We start from the raw sequence: 8,450 nt of genomic DNA, 5'->3' as shown, positions 1-8,450 counted from the left end.
AAAGGCAAAATTCTGGTCCACTTTTCAAATTGTGACAACTTTGATGAGCCAACTGGTCAAGTAAAGGCCAACTGGACCACATACCGATTGGATATCAATGTCACTTTAAAAATCTAAAACTGACATTTAAAAAAAAAAAAAAAAAAACTCCAAACATTTCTCTAAATTATTCAGAAAAAAAAAAACAGAAACGAGAAAACATCAACTTTCTACTATATAAAAATCTGATCTATTTTATTGGCTGTAACAGTATAAGCTGTTTGACGAAAAATTTGATAAGTTGTAAGGACAAGGGCAGGGCTACAGTCTGTGCGTCTCAGGCCAGGGCTGGATTAGGGCTTAGATTTAAATCCCATGCAGGGCTCTAAAATCAACCCATTTTTACTTTTTTAAAACACTTAATTTTGTGTGATTTATGAGCCATTTCCTCAATGTCAAAACTTATCTTTTATTTATCTATACTTCTAGGGACATTTGGTCTCCATATGGTAAGGAGTAGGTACGCAAACACACACATACACACACCTCTTTGTATTTTCTGGGGAAACAAAACTTCAAACAAATCCACTCCTGGGTCATTCCATGTCAACTTTCAAAAAGCACGTAGGCCTACGTCATTACGCAAATAAAATGAATCTGATATTTTTATCGACAACTTCCTTAGACATTTCCTTATTGAACTCTGGTGCACCTTATTTCTCCAAAATGCCCAGCTAAAAATGTTAATCTGGACATTTGTGTTCTAGGGAAATATTTACAGAAATTACAAGGAAAGCCAAAATAGTAAAAATCATAGAGGGAAATTAGATTTGGGGCCAAAGTAGAGGGTGAAGTAGATAGATTGGAGCATGTTATTTTATTATACAGTGATTACTTAGCCTGTTGAAATCTGTTGGTATCTTATTGCTGCCAATAGGGTTGGTTCAAAAATGTGAAGAAGCATTTTTATAGGTCTGTCACAATAGTCTATATATATATTGACTTATCGTGCAACACTTGAACATGACCTCAATCATTTTGTGGTATTTCAGTATATATTTCCAAATTCACAAATAACAGTATAATAATTTTACAAATACATTTACATTCTACCTCACCAATGTCAATGTTTATAATTCAACATTTACTGAGTAGGACATTTAAAAGGATACATAACAGGACATTTACTGTTTTAACATCAGATTATCAAATCTAAATAACCTTAAGAATGAAAGGGTTTTTTTGTCCCTTGAAAGTGTTTAAGGGTGTTTGCATTATTATAGTGTTGTATAACCAGTGACATATGCTCTCAAAATGGCAATAATATGTCTTATCGCAACAATTTTTGTGACAATATCCTGGACAGCAAAAAGTCTTTATCATGACGGGCCTTTTTACAAAGTGTTTTGGAATGCCAAAATTGCACTAAATTTCTGAAAGTTCCCATGCATGCCTGTAACTTTTTAAACAGTAAAGATTTACTGTTTTCTCAAAATCCTTTTTAATTGGCATTATTAATAAACATTTTTTATTGTTTAATTCTTTTCTAATGTTGGTAGAAAAGGTAAAAAACTTGTCAGTCAAATGTCAGTCATGCACAGTACGATATACAGTGAAATTCTTCCCTTTATTTAAACAATTGCATGTAACACAGGGATCCATATCTATGGGCCTTGTATTAGATCTTGAAAATGTCAATTCCAAATTAAAGTTAATGAACCAGAATCTAAAAGTCTCTAAAAGCATCACCAATGGTATATACTGTTATTTTACTAACTTGTAATGAGGGTTTTGCAAAGGAAGCACACTCTATATACATTAGTTTTTCAATTTAATTTTTTTTTTTTTTTTTTTTTTTTTTTTTTTTTCAGGAACAATGAACAGTAAAAAAAACTGCCCCGGAATTAGCTATTACATTTAATCTTAATAATAATAATAATAATAATACAACAAATAAGAATCTTCTAAAGACATTGTTATCCTCCTCCAAGGATTTAACTCCAAGTCTCATTTTCCGACCAAAAATATTGGATTACTCAGTAAAGTTACACCTTTGACATTTAATATTTTGGCTAATATGCATGTTTCTTCAGGGAAAAAGATAAAAAAGAAGAAAGTGTGAATCAGTAAAGTTCAAAACTTTAGTTGCTAAATTAAAATACAATTTATGACAACCATGGACATTCCTAAGCATTCACTTTTTATCAATGATTGGTCGATCCTATCGCAACAATGTTGACATTGTACAGGAATTTTAATACTGATTTTTGCCTATCTATTTTCAATAGTAACCGATAGAGGAGGAGGAAATCCGTTGACAAACCTGACTATGCAAGTTCCCGCTGAAAATTTGGATTATGCCAGAGTTTTAACATAAGAAAGGCCTGCAAATTCACCGCAAAAAAAAAAGCCTCACCAACAAGAGCGATTGCATAGCAGTGTTTATTTTCACCAATAGAGGGCGCTGTGAGATTTATCACTGACACACTGATGACAGCTAAGTTACTGCATTCAGGGAAAACGAGGCTAAACTTCGACTAGAGTAAAACACTCACAATTATTTATTGAAAGAGACGCCTTTACTGGTTTTATGGTTGTCACATACCAAATGTTACTATTAAATTTAAGTAAATACGAATGGTATGTTGTAGCATGTGGTCTGGAGTAATTCACCACACACTGTATGCAGCTTATAGGGTATGGTGGTTGGGGCAATTTTTTTTATTTCTACCTTGTGTAAGCTTTCTTGCCATGAGTTATATCAGCCCAAAGGTGTTAAATATAAACAGGTAATTTTATTTATTTTTTACTTTTGATAGCCATCAGTTAATGTTGTTTTCTAAAAACATGTTCAGTGGTGATACAGACTTATGGAGGAACCCCAACTGGCCAGCAGGGGGAATACAAGGATCACTAAAGTAAAGTAAATGTAAAACTTTTGAAATCAAACCTTACAGAAAGTAACAGCAAAGACGACATATTGTTTAAAGTGTAGAGTATCGAATAGTGATGGTGTGCTGATTGTAATATTAGCATCAAGAATTACATTATATTAAGTCATTTCATTTTCCTCCAGCTTAGTCCCTTTAGTCATCAGGGGTCTCCAAAGTGCAATGAACTGCCAACTTATCCAGCATAAGTTTTATGCAGTGGATGCTCTTCCAGCTGCAACGCAGTACTGGGAAACACCAAGACACATTCATTCGCACACATACACTATGGCCAATTTAGTTTATTCAGTTCTCCTATAGGGCAAGTCTTCGGACTGTGAGGGAAAACGGAGCATCTGGAGGAAACCCATGCGAACACGGTGAGGACATGCAAACGCACACAGCAATTTTCAACTAGAACCAGGAACCTTCTTGCTGTGAGGTGACAGTTCTAACCACTGAGCTTGTGTCACCCCTATGTTAAGTCATGCAGGTCGTATACCCTGGTTCCTTTATTATTTGCCCACAACTTCTTGAGTATTAGCTAAATTCCACAATGAGCAGGATGTAAACAATTTCACAATTTGTGTCAGCCACCAAAGCAATCTTCATCTCTCCTGTTTCTAAGAGAGAATATCTCTTCTACTATTTAGAAAAATAACTAAAATTAAAATGAAAGCAGCACAATGTGGCATCAGAATTGTTCTTGCAGTAACACTTTACTCATTTACTTTGCAATCATGACATAACACTTGTCATGGATGTGAAGGAGATTTTATACATGCTTATGACAGCTGTAACGCTCAGTTATGTGCTTTTTAAATGCAAAGATGACATTGTTTGTCCTGACAACTTGACATTACCAAGATAACAAAACTTGTCAAAAATCTGTCATAAACAGATTGTCATAAGGCCATTATAAATGTCATGAATTCTAGAACAGCATTGTTAACGTTTTTTTGTCATTAAATTGTCATCAAATATTAATGACGCTCTTTAAAAAAGTTTGACAGAGTAATGACACTTTTAATGAGACATTCTAATGGCAAACACAGTTCGTTCCACTGAAAAAGTGATCTGAAAAATATTAATGACAATTATAATGCCTCATGATAATCATGTTTATGACAGATTTATGACAAGTTTTGTTGTCTTGGTAGTCAAGACTGGTTGTAATGTATTTGTTTATGTCAAGTTGTCATAACAAACAATGTCATTTGCATTTAAAACATCATAAATGCGCAAAACACATTTAATGCATAAAATCTCGTTCCCAAATGTCATGACTAAAAAAGGTTTCATGACAGTCTTATGAACACCCCTTCAAGTAAAGCATTACCGTTATTATTTCTTGAGTTGTGTTAATGTAAAATATCAGGCAGCCAGAGTGCAACCATTTAACATCAAGCACTGTACGTCTGAAATAATGGTGGCCCTCATATTCAAAAATGAATTTGTATTTTTAAACACAAAGGTTTTCCACTACATCTTTCAGTATGAGACAATGAAAATTGACAATGGAAATCCAGGGCATATTAATATATAGATAGCTAAATAATGTGTTACGTTTACTCCACCACAAAAGTCAAACCGCTGTTTCCACAGCACAGAGGGTGAGCTTTGGTTAAGTTCTGTTTCCTGGTGCACTTCTGGAACTCACTATTAAACTTTAACAATGATGTATTCAGTTGTTTTGGTGAAACATTTTACACTTGCAAATACTGAGTAAGATCATGTATTGAGTGAAAGCATGAGAAAAATGAGAACGTAAATGGTTAATACATTTGATCCTATGAAATATAAAGTGCTTTAGACAGTGTTTTAATTGTACTAACTTGCTCAGTTTCTTAACTTAATAACTACTGATCAGTATTCTGCACTTTCCGTATTGCTCCATTCTCACATATTTTGATTGGAATTCATCAAAAATAAATATAAATAAATACAATTAGTCAGTCAAATGCTAACTTAGATTGTGTTAAAAATATTAAATGTCTAAAATTAATTGTAAATAAATAAAATGTTAAAAAAATGTAACATTTATTATGCTTTTTCCCAAAACAATCAGATTTTATTAAGATAGCACTGTGTAGTTATTTATTACTGGGATATTTACACAGAATATCTTTTAAAAAGTGCACATATCTTGTTGGCTGCCTTTCAAAAGACCTATTTACGTCATTGAGCACATAAAATGTGTCTGATATTTTTTATCGACAGCTTACACATTTCCTTATTGAATCTGGTTCACCTTTTTCTCCAAAGCAATAAATACAAGTTATCAAAACTCTTCATAACTCTGGCTGATATTGACTTTTTTACAGACAAACGCACACTTACGTTGCTCATTTACAATATGATGTAAAAGTCAGGTTTTAGAAGCATCTTTTTCACCCTTTGATGTGTCATGCAAGTTATTTTTTATTTAAACACATTTCTCATTTGCCCAGTAAAATCCCAACCGGACCACCAGCAGGAACACCAGCAGGAAAATGATGTTTACTATAAATGTACCACAGTCATGTTGCACTGCTTGCTTCAACTTTAAATAACTCTTTTGCACAAAATTAAACCTTAAATACCTCTTTTACACAATATCCTTGTTCAGTCTCATTTAAAAGTACTTGTGTAGCCTGTCTTACGTGTATAGTTAAGTATCTTATAGTATATGTTAGTTATGCATGTAAGATTGGGTTTTAAAACCACCGCTGTTCGAACTGTAGTTCTGCCGAATGGGCAATCTTTTACCAAAAATGGAATGAAGGGCAGTATTAATAGCTATAAATGTGGGAGAGCGTTGATATTATGTGATTGTATTGTATTGCAATATGGAACAGTTAAGTGTTGATGTTAAATCAAAAGTAATTCACAAATACTTGAAAATGAGATGATTTAATGACAATAATTCTCTATGGTTACAAATGAATTAGTTACAAAATAACTGTATAAAATGATCAAATATGAAATGATAAAACATATGATATAAATTGTACCCAGCTTAAATGTAAAATTAAAGTTACCAGAGGTAGAAGGAGAGACACAGGGGGAGGGAGAGAGAGAGACAAAGAGAGCAGGCCCAGAAGTTAGCCTGATTGCAGTAGAGTCAGAGAAGATAGACTCCAGAGGAGGAGAGTAGCAGAGGAGGAAAGCAGACCAGGAAAAGACAGGCCAGGAAAAAAAAAGAGGCAGAGCAGTGTTTTACCACCTATTTTGTATCTTTCTTGACCATGTGACTAAAGCCCAAATGCTGAGACATTCAAACTGACCAATCAACATGAGACCACATCGTAAAACCCCTAAAGTCCACACACCAGGCCCTGATCTTATCAGTATCTGCCTTTGGAGCCAGTATGGACCTTCTTGAGTCAAAAATACATGTTTTGTCATGTAAACAAACGCATAGAATAATTTAGCCTCTTACATGCATTTCTATATATATATAATTTTTAGATATAGCTCTTATGTCCAGTGTTGTGTTTGTATTTATGATTAATTATGTAGCACCATTGTCCTGCGAGACCCGACATTTCTTTCCTCTGTATGTCCACACATGTAGCGGAATGACAATGAAGCTGGACTTGACTTGACTTGACTTGTGTGCTACTTCAGCATCATGGAGAGATATTGTAGGTTTGTAATTTAGATCCTCTAAATTGTTTGGTTTCATTTACATTCATCATTACAGTATCATCACAAATCACACTTTTTGTAGTTTATATGCAGAATACAGCTGTATATTTTTTTAAAACGTGCATTTTGGAGCATGTTTTTAAAAGTTTGCATTTCAGGCCCCCAAAACATGAGAATCATGTAAATCTAGGGTGCCAAACTCAATTCCTGGAGAGCCACAGCCCTGCACAGTTTAGTTCCAGCCCTGCTTCAACACCCAAACAAGCCTAAAGCACTCAATTAGTTTGATCAGGTGTGTTCAATTAGGGCTGGAACTAAACTGTGCAGAGCTGTGGCCCTCCAGGAACTGAGTGTGACACCTGTGATGTAAATAAATGGCCAAAACGGTTTTGTCGCCTCACAGCGAGAAAGTCGCTAATTCAAATCCCGGCTGTGTTTGTGTGGGTTTCCTTCGGGTGCTCCAGTTGCCCCCACAGTCCAAAGACATACGCTGTAGGTGAATTGAATTAACTGAATTGACCATAGTGTATGAGTGTGTATGATTGTGAGAGTGTATGGGTGTTTCCCAGTATCTGGGTTGCAGCTGGAAGGGGATCCGCTGCGTAAAACTTATGTGGGATAAGTTGGTGGTTCATTCCACTGTGGCGACCCCTTATAAATAAGGGACTGAATGAATGAATGGTGTCACATAAACATCACTTCAGAGACTCCAGCACTCACTAACACAACCTTCAAATCAGAAGCTGAATCTGTTTATTACATTTGATTGAGCTGGGGTCATACTAATATTGAACAGTTGTATTTGCATAACATTAACAAAGACTAAACAATTACTACTGTAACATTTTTTTGTTTTACACAGCGGATACTCTTCCAGCTGCAACCTAGTATTGAGAAACACCCATACATACTCAGACACACTCATCTACTACTGCCAATTTAGTTTATTCAAATCACGAAACCGAAGTACACGGAGGAAACCCACGCCAACATAGGGAGAACATGCAAGCTCCACAAAGAAACTGGCCCAGCCGGGACTCAAAATAGTGACCTTCTTGCTGTGAGGTGACAGTGCTAACCACTGAGCCACCATGTCGCCAACAATAGTCACATATGCATCAATATTTAATTGTATTCAGTACATGTGTACATGGATAGGTGCATTTATGTGTCCATAATAATTATACACAGTATGCACAAAATTATTATCAAACCAAAACATTATTTTGTTTGTGATTAGTTGCGACGAATCATTTAACTGCACTTATTTAATGCAAGGAAATTATTACCTACTAGCCTACAAGACAAGATTTCCCTTAACGGCTTTTATGGATGTTTTGCAGAGGGTTTATGGGCAAAGACTGCTGTAAAACGACACTGAACTGTGACAAAGACACCGCAAAAACCTCTGTTATCATTTACTGACCTTTAAACATTTCCAGTCACCTACTTACAGTGGTGATGATTGTTTATTATAAATAAAACCCGTATTTTTTTTTATACAAATCACTGTCAGCTACTGTAGAGCAAGGGTGTGCAAAGCTCTTAGAGATCTGCCTTCCTTTACAATCTGAAGAAGCAAATAAAAGGATTGAATGATTCTGAACAGATTTGGGCAATGCTGACATAAAGACTACAAGGTTTTTCCTCTGCAATGCCATTTTAAACAACACAATACAAAATTTCCTTTTTAAACCTTTAACTTATCTTATGTATAGATTTTTTTTAATATTCTTGTTGACAAATGGGTCAAATCTAGTGTTTTGAGGGATGGAGGAACAAATTAAAAGATGACAAATGTTAAGTCAAAATGACAAATATTTAATATTTTGGTTCTGCACTGTGATCTAAATCATTCATTCATTTTCTTAGTCCCTTTATTAATCAGGGGTTTTCCCAGAGGAAGGAACC

This window comes from Danio aesculapii, chromosome 10 (assembly GCF_903798145.1).
Source record: "Danio aesculapii chromosome 10, fDanAes4.1, whole genome shotgun sequence".
Taxonomy (NCBI): Eukaryota; Metazoa; Chordata; class Actinopteri; order Cypriniformes; family Danionidae; genus Danio; species Danio aesculapii.
This window is presented reverse-complemented; position numbering follows the sequence as displayed.